The 23,556-nt window shown below is 33.1% G+C and overlaps 1 long non-coding RNA gene across 1 annotated transcript; it reads right to left on the bottom strand.

Moving 5' to 3' along the window:
• Window positions 1-3,099: 3,099 nt before the first annotated feature.
• On the bottom strand, window positions 3,100-22,014 carry LOC102018004. The gene is made up of 4 exons (XR_261196.2): window positions 21,940-22,014; window positions 8,131-8,320; window positions 6,796-6,882; window positions 3,100-3,338 (listed from the first exon to the last, which is right to left on the bottom strand). It is a non-coding gene; the product is annotated as an uncharacterized LOC102018004 (long non-coding RNA).
• Window positions 22,015-23,556: the final 1,542 nt, after the last annotated feature.

Genomic DNA, 23,556 nt, shown 5'->3' with positions numbered 1-23,556 from the left:
TTTTCAAAGTAGGTATTAATGATCTTCTGAATTTCTGTGGAATCTGTAGTAATTTCATCCTTTTCATTCTTTGTTGCATGAATTTGAGTTCTTTCTATTTTCAAAAGGTTGGCTAGGGGTTTATCAATTTTATTTATTCTTTCAAAGAAGCAACTCTTTGATTCATTTCTTTTTTGTAGGGTTTTCTTCATCTCAATTGTATTAACTTCTGCCCTGATCTTTATAGTCTCCTCCCTTCTTTTGGCTTTGGGCTTGACTTGTTCTTCTTTTTATAACAGTTTGAGATGCAGCATTAGGCTATTTGTTTGTTCTCTTTCTGTATTTCTTATGTGTGAGTTCACCGCTATACATTTTCCTCTGGGAACTGCTTTCATTGCATCCCACAGAATCCAGTAAGATGTATTTACATTTTCATTTGTTTGTAGGTATTTTTTAATTTCTTCTTTAATTTTGTCTGTGATCCAATGGTTGTGCAGGAGGCTGTTGTTCAATTTTCAAGTGTTTATGGAGTTTTTGGAGTTCCTTTCATCATTAATTTCCAATTTCATTGCACTGTGGTCAGATTATATGCATGGGATAATTTCAATGCTTTTTCATTTAGGTAGGCATGCTCTAGGAGATACAGTATGGTCTTTTTAAGAGAAATTCCCATGTGCAGCTGAGAAAAATGTGCATTCTGATGTGGTGGGGTGGAACACTCTGTATACAGCTGCTAAGTCCATTCGTTCTGAGCTTTGGTTCAGATCTGTTCTTTGCTGATTTTTTGTCACGTTGACCTATCTCTTTGTGTCAAAGAGGTGTTGAGGTCCCTTATTACAATAGTGTTATTAATTATATGGGTTTTCATGTCTGTTAAGATTTGTCTTATATAGTTTGGTGCTCTGATATTTGGTGCATACATGTTTATGATTGTTACCTCATCCTCTTGCAATTTAACCTAACAAGTATGTATTGATCTTCTTTATCTCTTTTGATTGTTCTCAGTTTGATGTTTACATTGTCTGCAAACAGAATAGCTACAGCTGCTTTCTTCTGGGTTCCTGTTGCATGGAGGAGCATTTTCCATCCTTTGCCTTTCAGTGTATGGATTTCCTTTTGAGCAAAATGTTTTTCCTATATACAGCATATCATTGGATTTTGTTTCTTAATCCACTCTGCCAGTGTGTTTCTTTTGACTGGTGAACTGAGGCCATTTACAATTATGGTGATAACGAATATGTGTTAACTTATCATAGTCATATTATTTACTTGCTGTTGGTTTCCTATTTTTCTTACCTGTTTAATTGCTTGTTCTTCTTGATGGTTCCTATCTTTTGTTGTTCTTGAAATTGTGATCATGTTTTTCTCTGTCCAGAATATCTTTTAGTACTCTTTGCAATGATGGTTTGGCACTCATGAAGTTCTTCAGTTCTTGTTTGTCTTAGAAATACTTTATTTCTCCATTGAATTTGAAGGATAATTTGGCAGGGTACATCAGTCTTGGTTGGAAGCTGTTTTGTCTCAGGACCTGTAATACTTCCCTCCAAGCACATCTCAGTTCCATGGTTTGTGTTGAGAAGTCTGCAGTGATTCTGATAGGCTTTTCTCTATAGGTAATCTGTTTTTCTCTAGCAGCTCTGTTTCTTTTGCTGGAGACATGGGATCTTGACTATTATATGTCTGGGTGTAGTTTTATTTTGGTTGCTGTTGGATGGAGTTCTATATGCCTCATTTACTGTATATCCTGTTCTGTTTCCATACTTGGGAAAATTTCAGCTATTATTTCTGCACATATTCTTTTTATGTCAGTTGTGTTGACTCTTGCTTTTTCATTGATTTATATTAGTCATACATTATTCCTCTTTGCCTAATTTTGCAGCTGTTGAATTGATTTTTCTTGGTTCCTTTAGATTTTAAGAGATTCTTTATTTCATGATCGCTAGCTGCTATGCTACCTTCAAAATCTGAAATTCTATCCTCAGCTTCATTCAAGTGGGTTTGGCAGCTTTCAATGGAAGCTTAGAATTCCTGAAAGACTCTTCAAATCTGATTCATGTGTTCTAATTAATTTGTGTATTTTCCATTCAAAATTTCTGCCATTGCCTATGTTCTTCTACTTTCTTATATATTTCTTCTTTAAATGTGCTGAGCAGTTCTTTCATTATTATTGTCATTTCATTTTTTGCCTGAGAGATTATTTCTGATCTGATCTCTTCTATGGCCTGATGGAGTTGTTTCTTTACTTCCATTGCAAGCAATCATTTCAGCATTTTCAGGTGTGTGTTTACCAAGTTGTCTTATGTCAGTGTCTCCTGGACTTGTTCTGAGTGAGGTGGAGTTGTGAGATTGTGTTTCTGTTCTTCACCTTTTCATGTTTGATACTGGATGCAGAAAGCTCAGTCTCCTTCTTCCCTGCCAGCTCAGCAAAGACCGCTAGTGTCCCTAATTTTCCTGGTGGTCAGGCTTGTCCCCCAGTGTCTGCTGAGATGCACTGCTTAATCTGGGGCTTTCCAGCAGATGGTGCAGTGTATCTAGTTCTCCCAGGTCTCAAATGTGGATTGTGATGTCAGCTTATGGCAGTCCATCTGATCCAACATCCTCTCAGTTTAAGGTATGTGTATAACCAAGAATAGGGTTGCACTGGTAGAGCAATCCCAAACTAGTAGACCTTTTTTCCCAGGCAGTTCAGGGTACAGGCAAACCCAGACATGAATTGAAGGGTCAACAGTTTGTGGACCACCTGATTCTGTTTCTCCAGGAAGCTCAGGACATGCACAGGAGCTACATGTGGGCTGCACTTGCAGTGATCATGGACTTCCTGTGTGTATGACCTCCAGGAGGTCTGGGCACATGTAAAGCCCAGACCTGACAGCAGTGCCAGCAGCTCATGGAGCACCCATTCCAGTATCTCACTCAGCACTGGACATGTGCAGAGAGGGCCCACATGCAAACCCTGGTGAGAACAGTTCATGGGCCTTCTGAGAAAGGATTTCCTTTCTGCACTGGGCACATGGAGGGTAGAGACTCCGGTACCATAATTTCAATGAAAACTTTTTTCCTTACTTTATACAATATGTATAAGTAATGTTTATTTAGTTTTTATATTTTGTGACATGAAAATTGCGATATAGAATTGCAAAATTTGTAGTGAAGTGAATATCAACATTGCTCAATTTATTTATATTACATGACATGTGCTTTTATATAAAAATTATAAGTATTTGATTAAATAAATTGTATCAGACATTTAAAAGTTGTATCTTCTTTAGCAGTTCAATGCAGTACTAGGAACTGTGGTATCTTTCCATGTAGATAGTGCAGCTATTTATCTTCTTTAACAAAGATGACCATATGTTTACCTGTCAGGAGATAAGCATGTGTGCCACTTTAATTATTTTGAAAATTGTTTAATGTTAAAAAAAAACCACTTTTCTAGGAGATATTGCTTACCATTCCAAACAGAAAACAGTTTTGTACTTAGCCCTTTTAAAATGAGATGTGTGTATCAACAGTATTGCCACAGAAGTCACAGAATTAAATCAAAAATGCTGTAACTTCATATATTAATTTTGACAGAAGAAAACTTCTTCTGGAATTGTCATAAGAATGGGTGATTTTTTTTTCAAGAATAATAGAGTTTCTAAGCACAAAAAATGACAGTGGCAGGAAACAAAGCATAATTTCACACTGCCTGGGGCTCCTTGTCTGTGTTAAGCTTCCAATACAGCCAGCAGCAGCAGATCATATCACTTGTTGTGGAGTTACTGTCAGGCCGCAAGGAGACCACACTTGGTTTTCCACTTTGAAAAACAAGGAGGAAGCAAATATGCCCTCTCCCTGGAGCTACAGTCACCTTCTTTAAATACTTCACAGGTGGCAGGAGCAGCTGTTGATACCTACAATTGAAAAGCTGGATTTCCTGAGTTCCTTGAAAGTTAAATCTTACAATTTCATTATAACATAGTAAGGAAGAACTGAATGACTAAAGTTGAAAAAAAATCCTGCTACTTACATTACACTCCAAATATGTACAAATCTGTATTGAAAGCCCATAATATTGAATGCAGGGGTGTAATTCTTTTCATAATATCAATGTGAATTTAGTATACCCTTCAGGGAAATGGTTGTTCTTTCAATACTGTGCAAATCTTTTCATAAAATTTTCCATCGATGGGGGCTGGGGATTTAGCTCAGCGGCAAAGCGCCTGCCTGGCAAGCACAAGGTCGTGAGTTCGGTTCCCGGTACCAGAGAAAAACCAAAAAAAAAAAAAACCAAATTTTCCATCGATGTTATCTCTCATCATTATTGAAAATCAATGAAATGTATTAATACCTTTTGAAGCAAGGTGATGAATCTTTAGTTTTTAAGGTTGAAGATAGTTTTATTATTGCGATGTATGTGCAGTCATATAAAAATTCAGATGTATTGCAAAGACAAATTTCATGGAGCATATGCATCTATGATAAAGAAAATAAATCTATACTTTCAGCAGATGGCCCCATAATCTACATATCAATCCTATAATTTCCTTTGCATTTTGATGACTCATTTTACATCATAAGAAACCATTTAGTAATCTCTGATTATAACACTGTTTCTATTATAATTCTCACTTGTTTCAATCAGTCAGTTTTCTTCATCACTGCAAGTTTGGTGGGAGATGGAAATTTCTGTGGGACTAGGACTGAGGTAATCAGACGACGCTGATGAAACCATAGATTCTGACACAGGCAGCATCAAACAGATTTTTCCTTTCACACATCCTATCCACACTTTGAAGTGCAATGTAGGTCAATGAGGCACTTGTCAAATTTGAGTATTCTAATATTTTTATCTCTTTACCTTTTAGTCATTTCTTTGTTTAATCACTGAGATTTGCCAACTATTTCTTTACAGACCTTCATTGATCTTAGCATAACACATATCACTTTGAAATCCCCATAAGTAAAAGTTATTCCTTTCTCTGTATAAACATTCTTATCAGATAGTAAGACCATGTGGTCATTTTGTTTCTAGCTGATATGTGGCCTTTGAAAACTATTACTTTTCATCTGCACTCACATATAGTCAGCCAATGATATTCCATTTGCTTTGTTAACTAATTTTTCAAGTCAGCATCACTTGGCTCTATTTAAACAATTCTTTCAATTAATCCTGTATTCTTTTTTGCTAATGTTTTTCAGTTAATGTGTATAAAATTCAAACAACTAATTCTAACCTTTTTATTATTTTTTTGAGATAAATGAAGGTTCAGGTACATCATGAGAATAATAAAACATTGTCTCTTGTATCCTTTACACATTTTCCCCATCTGTGATATTTTGAACCATGGTAATCTAACATCACAACTAGAATACTAGTATTGTTGCATTCATATATTATTTTCATTAACCCAAAGGACCTTCCCATTCACCTATTTTGATCAAATCCACATTCTTTCTTGTCTTTCATCTCTTAACCCAGTCCTCAATATCAGGAAACAATTGCTCTGTTTCCTATTTATATTAATGTATCATTTCAAGATTCTCATATTAGGGGAATCATACATTAGTAATGCTATAATACTTAATTTAGTACACATAGCTTTACCCACACTGTCACTACTCTAAAATTTGAAGTGCTAGTCTTTCATTCATTATTGTGTTCCAACCTGTTTTATTTAATAGTAACTTCATTTGTACTTCAAGTTCTAGTTTTATAACATTTATTTCATTCTACATCAGTTTTCTCACTCCTGGGGTGATGATTTTCTGGATCCAGTTAGTTTTGCACATTACAGGTTATCTGTTCCAAAAGTTCTTTTTCTTTTCATCTTTTCATCTTTTCATATACATGCACAAACATGTATAATTACAGGTTTACACACACTCCTCAATAAACTTGTTAGTCCTTCACAGTTTTCTGGTCCCTTATTTCTCTACTCCACAAGACAATTCTAAGGTTTTCCTTATTCCTACTGTAGTCTCCAAATGATACTGCCTACAATTTCTTTTGGTGAAAACTGCACTCTGCATAAATATGTGCATCAAGTGGATATGTAATGTTTTTGCACATGTAAATAATTGATGACATATCTAATTTTGTGTCATACTCCACTTACCACTTCTCAAACATGCCAGTTTCTTCTTACTATATCACAGATTTTTTCACATTAGTTTTGTCTCTCCTTGAAATTACTTGTATCAGAATTATACTTTAAATATCAGACTAGTAAGTAGGCATACAATTATTCAAAGTGATTTCAAGGACAGAGAACGTTACCTGCTAGGTTAGAATTGAGTGGAACATCAATAAATAAATCAAAGATGTCAGGGAAAGGTAAAATCCTGAAGTTTATGCAGAATTGGTTACCCATGGAAGAAGAGCTAAAGCAAAATCTCAGGCATGATTATTAATAATATCTAACCAAATCTTTCAAGTATTCTAAACCCATCTGTAAGACCATTGAACCAGCAAGACCACCTGACTACTTTTACGTCCTTAGAATTAGAACTTGGATTACTCTTAACATACGAAAACAGGAAGAAAATATAATACATATGCTGACAGAAAATAAAAAGATTGCTTTATCCCAATAATAGGTACATTTTTATTGAAAGTTTTCATGTAAGATTCCAGCCTACATGAATTTGTCAACTAATTCAAACCACTGTATTTTAAAATGTATGCATGTGCTCATATAGATGTATGGATGTGTGAAATATATATATCTCTATATATTTACATATGTTTTTGACATATTTTACTAGTATTTGTACCTTTCCCTTATATTCTTAGAACACTTAAACCAACAGATTAATTAATATACTACTCACCTTAGCTGACAAAAGCCATCAGAAGCTAATTGTATTAAGTTTTATACTGCCCTCCCAGCGATGTATACTGAAAGCTATCTCTTCCTCCTAAATCAAAAGAGAAAATATAAAACTGTGGCTAACCAAAGTTGTAATTGTCACTTTCAGTTTTCTACAAAAAGGTAGCCCCTTTATACAGGTCTGTTTTGCTGTCCCAATGTAGCTGGAAGTGCTTTCCTCACTGCCTTTTCATCACTGGGACAAAAGACCCATCATCCACAATTTGTGGGAGGGGAGATTTATGTTGGCTTATGGTCAACTGGCTGTGAGGTCGAACAGCATGGTAGAGAGGAATGGTGAAGAAAAAGTCATTCCACCCAGAGCACCGAGAGGCCAAGTGAGAAGGGAGGAGCCAGATGAAGAACACAGTTTCCCGGATCACGCTCCCACCGACTCACGTCCAACCGGGGTCTTCTTGCGAACTGCACATCCACTACTGATCTCATCAGTGCAGGAAACAACTGATGAGTATAGCGCACCCAGGATCCTATCATCTTCCAGGCAAATAAAGCTTCGGGGCACACTGCAGACCCAAATGTAATATTCTGCCCCTTGACTCCCAAATATTCATGTATTATAAAAAATGCTTTTAGTCCATCTTTAAGATTGCTAAATCCTTAAAAGTTTCAGCACTACTGAAAAGACTAAGTCTAAATTTTCCTTTGAGACTCAAAACAAACTCTTTGCTGTCACCCCCCCCAATCAAACCTTATAAATTCTGACATATAATGGCACAGTGTAAATATTACCATACAAAAAGGTAGAAATAATATGATAAAAAAGTATCAAGGGAAACTGAGATGGAAAGCTCCCTGGACAATATTATATTCTGTAGTTCCATGTCCAGCTCTTGGGGCAAATTGTGGTCAGAAGTGAACACAAAAGACTGAGGTGACTTTGCCCCTACTACAATATAAGTTGTACCCCCATGTCTTCTCTCAGGGTGACTCTGCCCACTGCCTGCAGGTTTCCTCAGCAGACATTTCACATTTCTAGCATCTCCAACTTTTAGGGTTCTCCACTCACTTTTGAGACCTCTCTCACAGATTTATGCACCGTTGTTTCTGGGACACACTCCCTGCCCTCTCAGAGAATTAGATTCTCATGCTGTATATTTTTAAATTTTGCCTGGACAATTAGAAATAGTTTCTCCCCATTTTTATGCAGCAGTTATATTCTCTTTTCCAAAGTAAGTCATTATTTCTATCATCTCTTTCTTGAAATCCAGAAAATTAGATCAACTATGATCTCCTTCTTGAAATCCAGATACTGAGAGAATATAAATGTTTTCAATACCAGGACGTCAGCTCTGTAGTGGTTGCAGTTTCAATGCATGTCTTCTCATTGCTGTTCTCCTTATTGCATCAAGATGGGAGTATAAACGTGCTGTGACAACCGAGTTGAGAGCCTTTGTCAGGTTAATGCTAATAGATATCTACTTTAAATCATATTGACTGAGGCGAAATCTCTTCTCTGAAATGCTCAACTGGGAAATACAATATAAAGTACATAGAAACTTTTTTATTAAAATACTTACAAATGTAGGTTAAAACTGTAGTCCAGGGACATAAGCAAATCTGAATTTCTGAATCCGTAAGTAACTTGTAGAAGCCATTGAATGGAAAATATCAGAGAAAATTAATTTTATTCCAATTTTACATCTAGGTATCTAAAATGCTAGCTTTGGGAAATAGAAAAATGTTCTGCTGATAAGAATGACACTACTAAAGAGTAGACCATCCAAGGTAAACTTTGTGTAAAAGAATATCGCGGAGTATCAGAGAGTGCATAATGAATGTGACATCTTCATTTATGTGAGAACAAATAGAAGTTATGCTTCCTTTCATTTAAGCATGTTTTAATGCTGCAAGTACACGTTCAAGTACCCCACCTTAGGCTGTATGCAGCTTTAAACTGTGTTGCCTGTTACATGAGGTTCTCCTCTCCAAATTCAGAGAGATGAGGTCCCAGGTCTGGACAATATGCAATATCCACTTAGCACCCATGGCTTGGGCTCAGAGCTCTGTGTTCAGTGGCAGAGATTCCAGTATCATACAGTTCCCAATCTGAGTCTCCAGCAATTTGAATTCCAAGACCACATACAGATTTGGACCTTGCAAACATTGATACACATTGTACATCCCTTGTTTTAAAAGCATATTCAAACTTTTTATTTCAAAGAAATATGACAAATACCATAATGTTCTATAAAATTTGGGGTATGTAATATAAAACACTGTAATATCAGTTGTATTATTATTGGGAAATTTTAATTTCTGTGTATTCCACTGAAGTTATCTTGAAACGTCCTAGAATTGTGGAAGCTCACCTTACAAATTACTATTTGATGCTTGTTTAATTCATGTATGCATATTTCATAAGATTCTAGTTTACTTCATACATGTCAAAAACTGTAGGAGAGGTAAATTTCTAACAAATTTACAATGTGTAGGAATTTATAATCATAAAAATAATTTGAATATTTTTGTCCAAGAAGATTTTTTAAATTCAAAAAAATTAGCTATCCTCTACTATTTCATTTCATAAACCACTGTTCAAAAAGGTATTCTGAAAACAGCTCTCCAATTTCCACAAGTTTCTTAAGACTTTTTCAAACTTGAAAATATTATAAGTGTTTACTTTGACAGCAAAATGTTTCAAAAATGTTTCCATTTATGATATGACAATTATATGTTTTGGGTATGCTTTTTAGCTCCAGAAACATACAACATTGTGCTTGATTTTTATTTTACCCATCTAAGTAAATAGCAAAATTAACACAATTTATAACAATATGTACAATTTATTATATGTCTGAGTATCAAATGACATTATTTTTGTTATTTGAGACAGAATGGATTTTAAAAGGCAACATACAAATTTTGGCCCAGGCAAAGCAAATATGAAAACCTTTAGACCAGCTGTTAGCTAGCATTTAATAAGCAAATTAAGCAGGTTTGTAATATAATGAAACAGATGGAGAAAATGTGATCAACCAAGTAATAAATTTTGTTATTTACCCTTTTTACTTAAGTCTGTTCATGTTCTTCTCACAAAATAATTAATTTCCCATCACAGTTTTATATTACCATGAAATCACATTCTTTTGGGATCTTCTGATTATATGTGGTATAATTTAACGGCAAGCAAATGCTATTATAAGAAGATGGCAAGCTTATATTTCATGTAAATAGTCCAATGTTATATAAAGTTATTTATCACAGTTACATGTAAAATATATGAGCAAGAAACCACTTATCTAGAAAAAATACCACATTGTTTGTAGTGGCATATGCTTTGGCCTCTTATACACGTAGTTCTGATTTAAAAAAAAGTCAAACTCCTAGAATTAAGTACTAACAACTCTATTTTTATAAGCCAAATGAAATGGTTCCCTTTAAGAAGATGGTGAGGACAGAGAGTTGGGGTAGAGAGAGAGTTAAGACTGCATTTTCACAAACTTTAGAGGAGAGGAACAAATTTGGAATAAGAAATTATTTAAGAGAGTGTGATAACTCGTTATAGGACAAAGTAAGGAGTTGTCTTATGTGTCTGTTTTTGTGACTATTATTTTAGTTGTACAATTATATGAGTACAGTATGATAATTACATAGAGTTCTACAACATGTCATTATCAAATCAAACTCGAAGTGGAACCTTACATTTAATTAAGAAACAGATCAACATATAGCACAAAACATGTGGACAGTAAAAGGAAGCATTATGGATTTGAGCTTTCATAAGAAAAATGGCACAGATAACTGACATGAAAAACAAAACAGGAAAATAAAGCTTGAGGAAAGGCAATGTGTTATTTGGAATATGCTCATTCTCTTTTTTATATTGTAAATGTAGAAGTCACTATTCAGGAATAATTCTAAACATATGATTGATTGAATGGAATAGTGGACAGTTCTGGAAAACAGTTTTACAATTCATCTGAGAATAATTGTTACTTGCAGTCAACAGAGCAGATAAGTTTGCAAACAGGAGCATGTAACAAGTTATGAGAGGACTACAAACAGAATTTTATTTAAGGGGATGTAGAAAAACGCATCTTGAACTTCACTCAAGAAGCTGAAATAGGAGGATTGTGGTGCATGCTAGGCCAGCCTGGGCTCCTAGTGAGACAGTGTCTCAATAAATAAATAAATAAATAAATAAATAAATAAATAAATAAATAAATAAATTCTGACTTAGCATGAGTTCATTTAGAACAAGCGAGAAGCCCTTAAGGTTCACAGAACTTTCTATTGTAAAAGATTGCTGTAATGTTCCCGGCAAAAATTTTCAGTTGGCTTTCATTGTGTATGAAGAATCTTCTCTTCAGTCCCTTCCATAGTTGATGGAGAGCTAACTTTCCTGGTACTCATTTGAAAGACATGATCTATGTCAAAACTTGCTCCATGCCAGTGTCTCTTACAGTTTTTCTTCTGATCATGTTTCTAGTGTTGTAGATACTTTGGGACTATTAGTAAATAGATAGGAAATTTTTCTTTGTGATTTTCAAGATTATCGTGGTTGTGGGTATGTTCTCCCATAATGGAGGAAGAGTATTTTGCAAAATCAATCATGGGCCACACCAATTGGATAAGTGTCAGGTGATCTTTTGGTTGCATACATAGATGTACTCTTTCTACTCTTTCTACAATAATAATAGGAGAGAAGCATTTTAAGATCTAGCATACAAACTCTTATTCTTATCTTGGATAATGAATTCCCAATGAGTAAATGAAACTAACCTCTGTAGGCTACATAAAACATAGAAAATTTAAAATGCATAATATTTCTGCAAATTTTACATTTATAATTCGTCTTCACCCTATTACCATAACATACTTTTACCAATATAACAATATCTTCAAATAGACTTCATATTCTTGGAGTAACAAAAATATTTCACATAAAAATGGATTTGAGTATGAACAACTTCATATACCTCATGAAAATCACAGAATGAATGGAAGGCATCATCATGATATGATGCTGATTTTTAAAATATTTTTGCATTTTTTTTTTGTTTGTTTGTTTTGGTTTTTCTCCGGTACCGGGAACCGAACTCATGACCTTGTGCTTGCCAGGCAGGCGCTTTTGCTGCTGAGCTAAATCCCCAGCCCCCTATTTTTGCATTTTTTAACAGTGTTTCTGTGTTTACTTCTTCAGATAAAATATTACATAATGCTGAATGTAATGTAAATAAATGTACATAATAGGTTTACACTATAAATATATATCATATTTCAATTAAATATATAATTATATACACTAGTTTATTAAGAAGCTATACAGACACATACATGTACACATATGCAAAGTCATTTAGTTTTGTATAACGATGTCGTGTACAAGAAATCATTGTCTAGAAGACAGGAGACTCACGAACCATGCAATGAAAGGGTGAGGAAAGCAAGAATTGTGAATGTTTTACTGGAAAACAAAAATAGAGAATGAAGCATATGATTCCTTGGAAGGATCAATGTAAGACAAGTAAGTGTATTTTAATTGAGTATCCCATGCTTTTGAAGTAGGAAACATCTAAAAAGTCAAGAGCATAACTTGGACAGAAATAAAAAGAGATAAGTGAAATAATGTCAGGGAAGCAGGAAAAGACAGAACCGTCACAGAAATGGAGATAAAATGGGACTTAAATAATTTTTGAAATTTATTATGTGCTTCTTAATCTGCAAAAATATTTTAAAACTTTATTGGTTCTTCAAAATATATTATGGAAAATAATATTGATAGTTAAAGCCTCAGTCAAGAAGTTGTATATAAATATATGTGATAATAAAATAGTGGGTATTAAAATAGTGATAATGCTATAAACCTTCTCATATAAGAGTTAGCTTTGAACAATTGAGTGAATATATCATGCTAATTAATTAAAGTATTCATAAGGAGCATCTGAAAGTACATTCTTTGTTAACTCTTTCATCACATTATAGAAATGGATATTAATTAAAGTGAAACATTTAGTGCCTGGCATGGTGACTCATGCCTGTAATCCCAGCACTCAGAAGGCTGAGGCAAGAGGATCATTGTGAGTTCAAGGCCTACCTGGGCTACAAAGTGAGTTCAAGTCCAGCCTGAACTGGCATAGCAAGACCCTGTCTCAAAAAAGACAAAAAAAAAAAAGAAAAGAAAAGAAAGTGAATATTTAGTAATATTCTGAAAAATATGTTTATAAAATATTCTGTTTTGTTTATTCTCTAATTGTACTGAATATTGTTGATAGGAAATTAGGAATGTTGCTAATGAATTGATAATTGAGCAACTATACAAAATGTCAATCATATTACAAATTCCTCATAGCCATGAGAGCATATTTGATTGAACAAAGAAATATCATTTTGTTCTTTCTGGTTTTAGAGACTGATTGGATAATTGGATTTGCAACAGCTAATAGAGCACTTCCACTTACTCTAAATTATATTAAAGTGTTCTTTACCAAAGTTAAGGGGTTTAAAACTACTCATATCCATAATTTGTACTATTATTTCTTTCTGATGTTGATATGAGAATGTTATTTCTAATGCCAGTGAAATCCTGTTGGCTTTTACCATCCAAAAAGATGCCATTCTTCACAAAAAAAAATCTGCGTTATTTAACCACTTGTATAGTAAAATGCTTGTGTAGAACATATTTAATGGCAATCTAATTCACTAAATACAACTAAATGTAGCTGTCATAAGTAATAGTTTCATATAAATATAAATCAAATTTTCTATACAATAGAAAAATTATTTATGAATTTTGCTTACTGAACTTGACATAATAATTGCAAGCATTTATGTAAAATGAGATATTTCTTCATTTAATGTACTACCATTTTATATGAATAATGTGTAATGTACAAAATATAGGCTTATAAAACTCTTCAGCACATTTTACTACAAAATGAAAAAGAACAACTATGGTAACTATCCTGTATATATATACATAAGTTGTTCTACTGTCTTCTATTTCTTTGCTGAAAGAAACTGTCAATGAGCCCTTGATTGACCAATATTGCATGTCTCTTTCTGTTTTCATGAGCAACCACTTTATTTGCTTTGTTTTGTTTTTTTTTTTTGGTTTTTCTCGTGTACCGGGAACCGAACTCACGACCTTACGCCTGTCAGGCAGGCGCTTTTGCTGCTGAGCTAAAACCCCAGCCCCCGTGAGCAACCACTTTGAAGATGTCAATATGCAATACAACAAGCATTGTTAATTTCCTACCACTGTTTGTAACTCTGTATTGTCTGTACTGTTCTTTTGCTATTTTGTAAAAGGTTGTCGGTCTGTTAATGTTTTCCTCCTTTTATTTTTAAAATAAAAAAAGAAAAAGAAAAGGAAAATGAAAAAGAAAACATAACATGAAAAGTTTTGAATAGTTTTATTTGAGCAATTACTTTTGTTAACATGAGAAAATATTACTTCACAGAAAATAAAAATACAGAAATGTCAAAATTATACATTGTTTGATTTTTAAATAGCTTTCTCAAGTTTGCAAACTAATGCATGTCATGTAGAACTATTTCTAGGAGTCCAAATTTCAGTAAAATTTGCTTACTATACTTACTATACACTATAATTGTAGGTAGTCATTTTGCAGTAAGATATAAATGTATACAATATATAGTCCACAAAGGAAGTCAACATTATGAATTAGTGAGAAAATACAACAGAAATTCAAGAAACACTGATTTCGAGCTTTTTTCTTTTTCCACTTAAATAGTAACTGCCAACTAATAAAGAATTACCAATAGTACTATAAGCCTTTATTTTACTATTAAATAATTTAAGGTTATATTTGTTACAGAGAATTAATATTTATCATTGTAATGGTATAGTTAGTTTATAAAATAGATGACAACATGCAATAACCATTCACAAGCACTATTTTAAAATGGCAATTTTATTATTCTAGTTTGGGTGTCTAGTTTGACTTCATTCGTTGAAGACATTTTCTCTATGAGTAGTGCTAAAATGGTAAAAAACAACAGTAGGGAAGCAGATGTTTATCTTATATCATAAATATTTAAATTAGCGAATAACTTTGAGTTCTTTAATGAAAAGTGTTAACTTTATTGAGGAAAATTTAAATGCAGAATGGTTATTACTGTGAATAAGTTTTGCACGTATGTCTACCTGTCCTATTTTTATTGCATCATTACTTTTAATTACTTCAATTATATCAAGTTAAACCATTTGCATATTATCTTTGTACATAGGTATATATTTTAGCAAATACTTTGAATCACAGACAGACATCGATAATACACAGTCTGTGGATGATTCTGAAATAGATTTACATATTTATTTATGGAGCCGTATTGGGATCACTGGGAGAGTTTCCTGAAATAGAAGAACTAATTTCTGTGAGAGTATTAAGAAGACAGCTGTCATGTAATGCTTCCCAAGTACTTCTCAAATCACATAAACAATATCCTGTAATGAACACTCAGATTAGCATATCACATGAAAAAGTGGATATTCATCCTGAATAACTGTTTAAAAGAAAGACATTCTGAAGAATTACAAAGTTTTATCTTTTTTCTTGTCCTTACTACTGTTTTTTTTTTTTCAGTCTAAACTTTGAGGAAAGTTTGCCAGTATCAGCACTCTGTGAAACATTAGTGCATTGAAGACAGTGCTTCCCAATGAATTTAGGATAAATGGGAGACACACTGTAATACCAGATGAATAAAAACAGCACAATATTTTGCACTCCAGGCAAAACCGAAAGAGTACATTTAAGTTCTAATGTTTGGTTATAGGTAGCACTTGATGAGTTTGCTTCATTCTCCTTTACTTTTGATTAAAATAAAAATACAGAAATAATTACTAAAATTGTGTGTATATGCATGTGGGTGTGGGTGTTGGTGTGTATTTAAGGTAGCAGTGCAAAAAATCTTGGGATCAATGGCCATTGAGAAGTATCATGATCATTCACACTCATTAATAAAGACATTCAAGAGAAACATTATATATTAAGGAAATTAGAAAAGTAAATAATAGGCAAAATAGCTGCTCCCAGCTAAAAAAGTTGCATACAAGTATAATCTTACTGGAGAGGGAAAGAAAGGGCTGAAATTTTACCCTTTCCCCATCTTATTAGTCATAGAATCTAAGCTAAAATTATATCAACTCAGAAAGACTGATGATTCATACTTTATTCACTCAAAAATAAAACCACATTTAGCTGCTATGGTGGTACATGCTTGTATTCCCAGTAAGTCATGAGGCTGAGACAGAAAGATTCTAATTTGCAGACCAGCCTGGATAGGTTAGAATCTGTGCCAAAAACATTTACAAGGACTGGGAACATAGTTCAGTGGTATGATGCCTATGGATTTCATCTTCACTGCTAAAAAAAAGCAAGAAACATATGAATGTGCCATTTTGCTGGAGATACGAACCATCAGGGAACCATCTTAATCTTAGTACCTAGAAGAACTAAATAACAGCAATGACTTTAACTATGAGTACCATTAAACACTCCAAAAGAACTTGTGAGAGGCTAACAGAAATTAAGCATGTATTGCAGAGTACTTAGGATGGTCTGTGTCTTTACTTATGAAGGCCCATAATTTTCTTTTGATAATTTCTCTAACATAAGTGATGAGAAAGAAAATGAAAAGAAAATCAAACTACTGAATAATAAATATAATGAGAAAATATTTTACTTTTGAGAATAACTACTATTGATTACTTTAAAAAGAAACAAATTTCTATAGTAAAACTTTCTTATTAGTATACATTTGTGGTCTACAGTAATTACATGTTTCTTGGGAAACTGGTGTGAATACATACTACATCCAGATTTTTTGACTGCATCTTCTCCTGCCATCCTCTCTCTCTTTCCTCATCTTTTCACATCTCCACATAGGTTATCTATCAGTTTCCTACCATCATTCTTGTATTTTGCTCTTTAAATTTATAGTTTTGATCTCTCATCTGAAAAAAATACTTGGTATTTAGCTTCTTATGTCTGATTTATTTAAGCATTATGGTCTCAAAGTTCATTCATTTTCCTACAAATGACTCAAATTTATCTTTTGAAATGACTAAGTAGTACTCTATTGCATATATATATATCCCATTTTCTTTTACCATTCATCCACTTCTTCCATGATTTAGCTATTGTGTGTATGCTGCTTGCTAGTAAGCATGGGTGTATAAATACCACTGTAATATGATGACTTTATGTCTTTAGGGAAGATACACAAAAAACACAGCTGAAAAAAAGAAAAGGCACAGCTGGGTCAAATGGAATTTCTAATTCTAGTTTTTTGAGGAATCTTCATATAAATTTTCATAGGGCTTATACTAGTCTATATTCCTACCAGCAATATAGAAAGATCTCTTCTTCCTCACAGTCTTACCAACGTGATTTTTTTTTTGAGATTTTTATAAAAGCCATTCTTATAAGGGTTAGATGGATTCCTGGTGATGTTTGTATTTGCATCTCTCTAATGGTCAAAGTTATTGACCAATTTTTTCAGCCATTGTTAACGATTTGCACTTCCTCTGAGAAGTGTTCATTCGTTTTATTTTTTATGTTTACGTGATATTTCTGAGTTCTATATGTGTGCTAGATATTATTTCTCTGAAAATGAGTAGCTGGAATTCTTTTGCCATTCTGAAATCTGTCTCCACATTCTGTTGACTGTTTCTTTGCTGTGCTCAAGATTTTTATTTTGATACAATCCCATCTGCTCATTCTTGGTATTCTATCTCCGGCAACTGGGCTCCTGCGATACAAGTCCTTGCTACGCCTGTGTCTTCAAGTGTGTGTCACTGGATTTTTCCTCTGATGTGTTTATAGCTGGGTGTGACACCGTAGGTGAAGCCTGATGGGAGGAGGTAGTCACTGTAGGCGTTGCCTGGAAAGGTGTGTGTCTTCTCCTTTGATGACTGCTGCTTCCTGCCTACCATGCCAAAAACTCTTTCCTCTCTGCTGTGCCACCATGGTTTGAAGCCAAACCACTATGGACTGAAACCTCCACAGTCAGAATTAACCTTCCCTCTGTTAACTTTCTGGTGTTTCATATTTTGTCCCAGCTACAGGACAGTAACAATATGGATCTAGAGTGGAATTTCTTCCTTTCTAGGGACTACAAAACTTTATCCCAAGCACTTCTTACCTTTAAGCTTTATTCTGAGAGGACTGGGGATATAGCTCAGCTGCAGCAGTGCCTTCCTGGCAAGCGTGAGGTCCTGAATTGGATTCCTGATACCATTTAAAAGAAAATAATGGTGTATTCTGAGAAATCTGCTTTTAAGATAAGCTTGCCTGTATAAGCCTCTCACACATCAATTACTATTCTCTCTTCTTGCTGAATTTCTGGGGTTTTGACAGTTACGTGTGAGTAGCTCTTTAATGAGCCTGGCTCTTGGGCGTTCTGTTACCTCATTTACATGGAAACTGAATGTATTCTCTTATCTGAAAGATAACTTTGGCTATGATTTTGATTAACAAAATTATGTAGCCCTTCTGTTGTCTTCCAGTACGTTTTTAACTTACATAGTTGGATTGTCTTTTTGAGTTATCTAGCAGCTGTTTCTTCCAGTTTACATTTGTTTGTTTGTTTGTTTGTTTATTTACTTATTTATTTATTTGTTAAGACAGTGTCTCACTATGCAGTTCACTGGCACTGAACTCTTGGAAATCCTTCTTCTTCAGCCTCCCAAGTGCTCGTGTTACAGCATCACCATACCAGGCCCACTGTGATGTGATTTTTAGAGAGTCACTCAGTCTGTGACTCACTATACAAATCTTTTCTGCTAATTATTGACTCCCCTCTCACATTTGTAATTTTTACTGATCATAATTGCAATTGACATTTTATATCCAAAGCTTCTGCTTGATTTCATGAACTCCCTTTCTTTACTAAAACCACCACTCATGTCTTGTATCATCTGTTTAATCAGGTTTTATTTGGTGTCCTTTAATCTCATGGTTTATTTTACTTCTTGAATCCTTTGTCTCTTTGTTTACATACTCTTTGAGCTTAGAGTTTATATGGATTTGTTCATTTGTTTCTCCTTTTACATCTTTAGACACTTCAGCATTGAATTTTTTAGGCATTTGCCTTTGCCTTTCTCTTCCTCAGTACCTTTGAGATCAGTTTTGGGGGAGTTAATAGCTTTTGAATGAATCTTGTTGCTGTGTAGTCTCACGCTTCTGTTCTTTTTGTGTGGAGTGTAGAAGATCAATTAGGGCAGAAAAACTCCATCGCTATGATAGAGTTCTCATTAGTTAGTGCATGTTTTCCTGTTGTACTACCTTGGTTTTAATTATGCTTCAGTATTTATACACCTCCAGGAGCACGTCAACATAATGCAATCAGTTCCAGGTCAGTGTGTTGCAAGGAAAGAACTACTCCTGGTCATATCAACATCTACAGAATCAATTACTTATCCTTTTTTTGTTTGTTTTTTTATTAATTTATTTTAAAAATTAAAGAAGGAAAACATATTAAAAAACAGACATCCATTAACAAGATAGCATAAGACAATACAAGCAATACTGACTTACAGAGAAAGTGGTAGGAAATTAACAATGGTTGTTGTATTACGTATTGATATCTTCAAAGTGGTTTCTCAGGAAAACAAATAGAGACATGCAAGATTGATCAAATAAGTAATTATTAACTGTTCCTTTCAGTAAAGCAATAGAAGTCAATAGTACAACTATGTTAGCTATCCTACATACACATACATACATACATAATTTCCCTTTCTTTCTGTGCTCTTTTCCCTCACCTGAGTTGCTCTTTACTTTTTTAAAACTTGTTTTAAAATGTTAATAGTTATTTTATTTTTATTTATTTATTTATTTACTTATTTATTGGTCTTTTTGAGACAGGGTCTCGCTATGCAGTTCAGGCTGCCCTTGACCTCAATTTGTAGCTCAGGCTGGTCTTTAACTCATGAGGATCCTCCTGCCTCAGCCTCCCAAGTGCTGGGATTACAGGCCTGCGCCACCACTTGCGGCTTAATAGCTGTTTTAATAACCGAAAAAGATTGATATAATCCTGATGATGAGAAAGAAGGGACATGGCTAATGACATAAGGGAAAAGAAAGATAAAAGGGAAGATTATAGTTTAGAAAGAAAGAAAAAGAAACAATAAAAATGAAAAAGCAGCAAATAAAGGAAAAAAAAGATAGAGCTTGATTGATATTATTTTTGTGTCTGGAGTGGAGCGGTTGTGGAGACGTTGCTTGAAAAGTTATTCAGAGGATCAGCAAGAAAGAAGAAGAGGAAGTGGAGTGGAATTGCAGATAGAGGGACGCTGGGGAAATTGGGAGCAATTTAATGTGCTAACGGAAAGCTTGCACTTGAAACCTTCATATACAATGTCTGGTAAAGGTTAACCTGGCATGCCAAAGAATGTGTTGTTTTAATTAGAACTAGGCTAGTAGTTGAAAATATAAGTAATCAAGAATATAGATCTGAGTTTCTCTTTCCTCTAGTTTGACAGCTATCATCAAAAACTAATAGAAATGCCAAGTGGGTTGCGGAAATGAAATAAGCTTGAAAACAAAGGTAATACTTTTACAGCTTTTCATAAATTTCATGAGATAGTACTTTTTCAGTTTAACTTCTGCGCTATAAATCAGTTTAAGTAGGCTTCTTTCAGAGCCCTGGTTTTAGTTTTTTAATCTTCGTCAAGTTAGTAAATCTATAAAAGCTTGGAAATACTACCAAAATGGTATTCAACAAGACATTGAGAAGATATCACAGGCACATACTAATAGTATTACAGCATTGATAAACAATAAATTGATTAATAAAAGTCATTTTTAAAATAGATAAATTGTTGCCAAATATTGGACTTTTTATTTCCTTAAGGTTAGAAAAGAAGCTTTCCTGTCTCTCACATGAATGAAATTAAAATTTATATATGTGACTGGGTATATGCAAGTGATAAAACACTTATAGCATTCACAATACCCTAGATTTGTCACCAGGAGTATAAAAAATTATCTGTGGATGAAATTAATGTGTTGTTAATTAACAAAAGCCATAAACTAGGCTATGATTTATATTTTCACAAATATAATTGATTTTCACATCAGATACTAGATGGCTGAGTTTAATAAACATTTTGAAATTTACCTTTCAAGAATAACAAAATTAGTATCACTGAAAACATCATGAAATATTTTGTAATTTAAAAATAGATATTAGTTTTTTGAACAGTCCCAGAAGCAAGTCATAAAAATTAAATTATATTTTTCAGTATATTTTACATTTGAGAGAAAATGAAATGGAATTGCTCCAATCCTGTACTGGTATTATCATTAAAATAACAAATACTTAATAAATTATCATAAATTAATATTCATAAATAATTGAAACCTGTATTTCTAACCACATTTTCATATATTTACTTTGCAAAAAAGTATATTAATAAATATACTGAAGGACATATATATGTATAAAATGAGAAATCAAGATTTATTACTTGTTATGTTTAATTTACAAATATTAGTAGACTAAATATTGATATATTTTAGTTTACATAATTAACCTTACGTTAAGTAGGCAAATGTTTAAGAAAAATGGAAAATATAATTTATGCATGTTTTATTCATATAAATTACCTACTAAACTAAGACTAGACAAATAAATGAGCGTATTTAAATATTTCATATCATTTAAGATATGAGTGAAGAAAAATGTTACAAAATAGTTTCTCATACAATAATATATAAAGCAATTTTACTCAATACAATAATTGAAAAATGTATTGACAAATTGCAGGTAATGACATCATCATGCTAATGAGTTTCCAATGATTTTTGTAAAAGACAGACATCCAATATCAATATTATAAAATAATTTGTACCAAAACACACTGTCACACAGTAATCAGAAACAAACAAATTAGTCAAGAATAATAGAGTAATCTCTACTCTGATTAGTTTTATAAATGCTTAACTTTCTATCTACAGAAAATATGAATTGTATCAAACAGAAAGTATTATATAAGTCAATATATGCGACATATCTTTACGAAATGTTTCAAAAATTACTAAAATGTTTCTCAGTATCTTCTAAACATTACTATTTTGTTAAAAATGCAAAGCCAGGGAACTAAAAACCAGCTCACCTTAGAAAAACTAAAGTACGTTGAGCCTGTAATTTGAAGTGAAATAAACTAAAGACTGAAGCTTAACTATCACATCATTTCTTTTATATGAGAAGCCCTGCATAAAATAGCAAACAAAGTAAGTTAGTTAATAGGAAATAGGGAGGCAGGTCTTTAGTAAATAGGAGTGGACTAAGAGATGAAATGAAGGTGCAGGGGGGCAAAGAGAATGACAATATGAATCAACATATATTTTGAACATATACCAACTTTTCAGCGGAATGTAATTATTATGTGCTGTAAACATATACCAATACAAAGTAATGACTGCAAACTTACATTACAGAAGCAAAACTATTTCCAAAATATCTCCACTATTGAAGCTCTGCAATATGAAACAAAAACTACAGAGCCAAAAAAGTTAAACGTCTGATATTTCTTAAAATCAATTACTCAGAATATAACAAAATAAAAAAATTACACTCAAGTACTCTTTTTGACCAAAAATGAATATTAAGCCTAATATAAAAATAAATTTTATAATTTTAAAATGCCCGAATCAATATGCTACAAACATTTTATTATGCTTTTATATTTCTGGTACCTTAAGGAAATTTAGTCTTTTAAATCAAATTTTCTGTATAAAATAAAAGCTGATAATCATTAAGACCTTATCTACAAAGGCCTTACAACTTCCAGGAACTCATTTGGTTTCTCAAAATTTCAAATCCCTGGATAATCCGAGCAGATGAGCTGCCAGTGCTCTCCCAGCTAAAAGACTGAATACCCAATGCAGTTAGAAATTTGCAAAACATGGCATTTATTGAGAAAAAGGTACTTTCCTCTTGTACAATAAGGGAGATTAAAATAGTCATGGAAAGAATCTGACTTAGCTATATTCATTATGAAGTAATGACAGTATCCAACTTCTAGGGTCACAGCTCATAGCAGAAATGTATATTTGTTTCACAGAAAATTCTCAAAATACAATACAGTTTACTTTGAAGGACACATGGCAGCAGACATTTTTTTTAAAACTTTAATTTATAAATATATCACAGTTACATAGGAAATGAAAACCTCTTTGAGAGCATTGGGACCAGTCACACTGTAAGAATAATATTCAGTGAATGAAATATACTAAATCCACCAGAAAAAGAGTCAGACTAACCACTAAGGTGGCCTTCTATGGTGTGAGCAGTTTTTTGTCTTCAAAGTTGGATGTCAGTGGCTAGCATAAGGGGAAATTGAAGGCTTTTTACTCAAAGCGTGTAGCCATTCAATTATATAAAATGAAAAAGTTCCAGAGATTTGTCATACTATGTTGTACCTATAATTAATAATGCTGTATATACATTTAAAAATTTAAAAGGGTAGATAGATATCATGTTATTAGTACAATAAAAGTATATACTTATTATAAATAATTTGCATATAGAAAAGTTACATCTATTGCATTTTAAATGTCTTACCATGTCAATAGTAATGTCCTTCATTAAGGTCTATAAAACATTAAAATTTAAATAATATATGTGCCTCACTTGTATTCAAGTATAACATTAAATTTATATAAAAGTTTAAAATTATAAGAAAAACTTCATAATATTGCATTAGTGAGACCCTATATTCACAGTATAT

The sequence above is a fragment of the Chinchilla lanigera genome, unplaced genomic scaffold (assembly GCF_000276665.1).
Source record: "Chinchilla lanigera isolate Chin_1 unplaced genomic scaffold, ChiLan1.0 scaffold00025, whole genome shotgun sequence".
NCBI lineage: Eukaryota > Metazoa > Chordata > Mammalia > Rodentia > Chinchillidae > Chinchilla > Chinchilla lanigera.
This window is presented reverse-complemented; position numbering and strand designations above follow the sequence as displayed.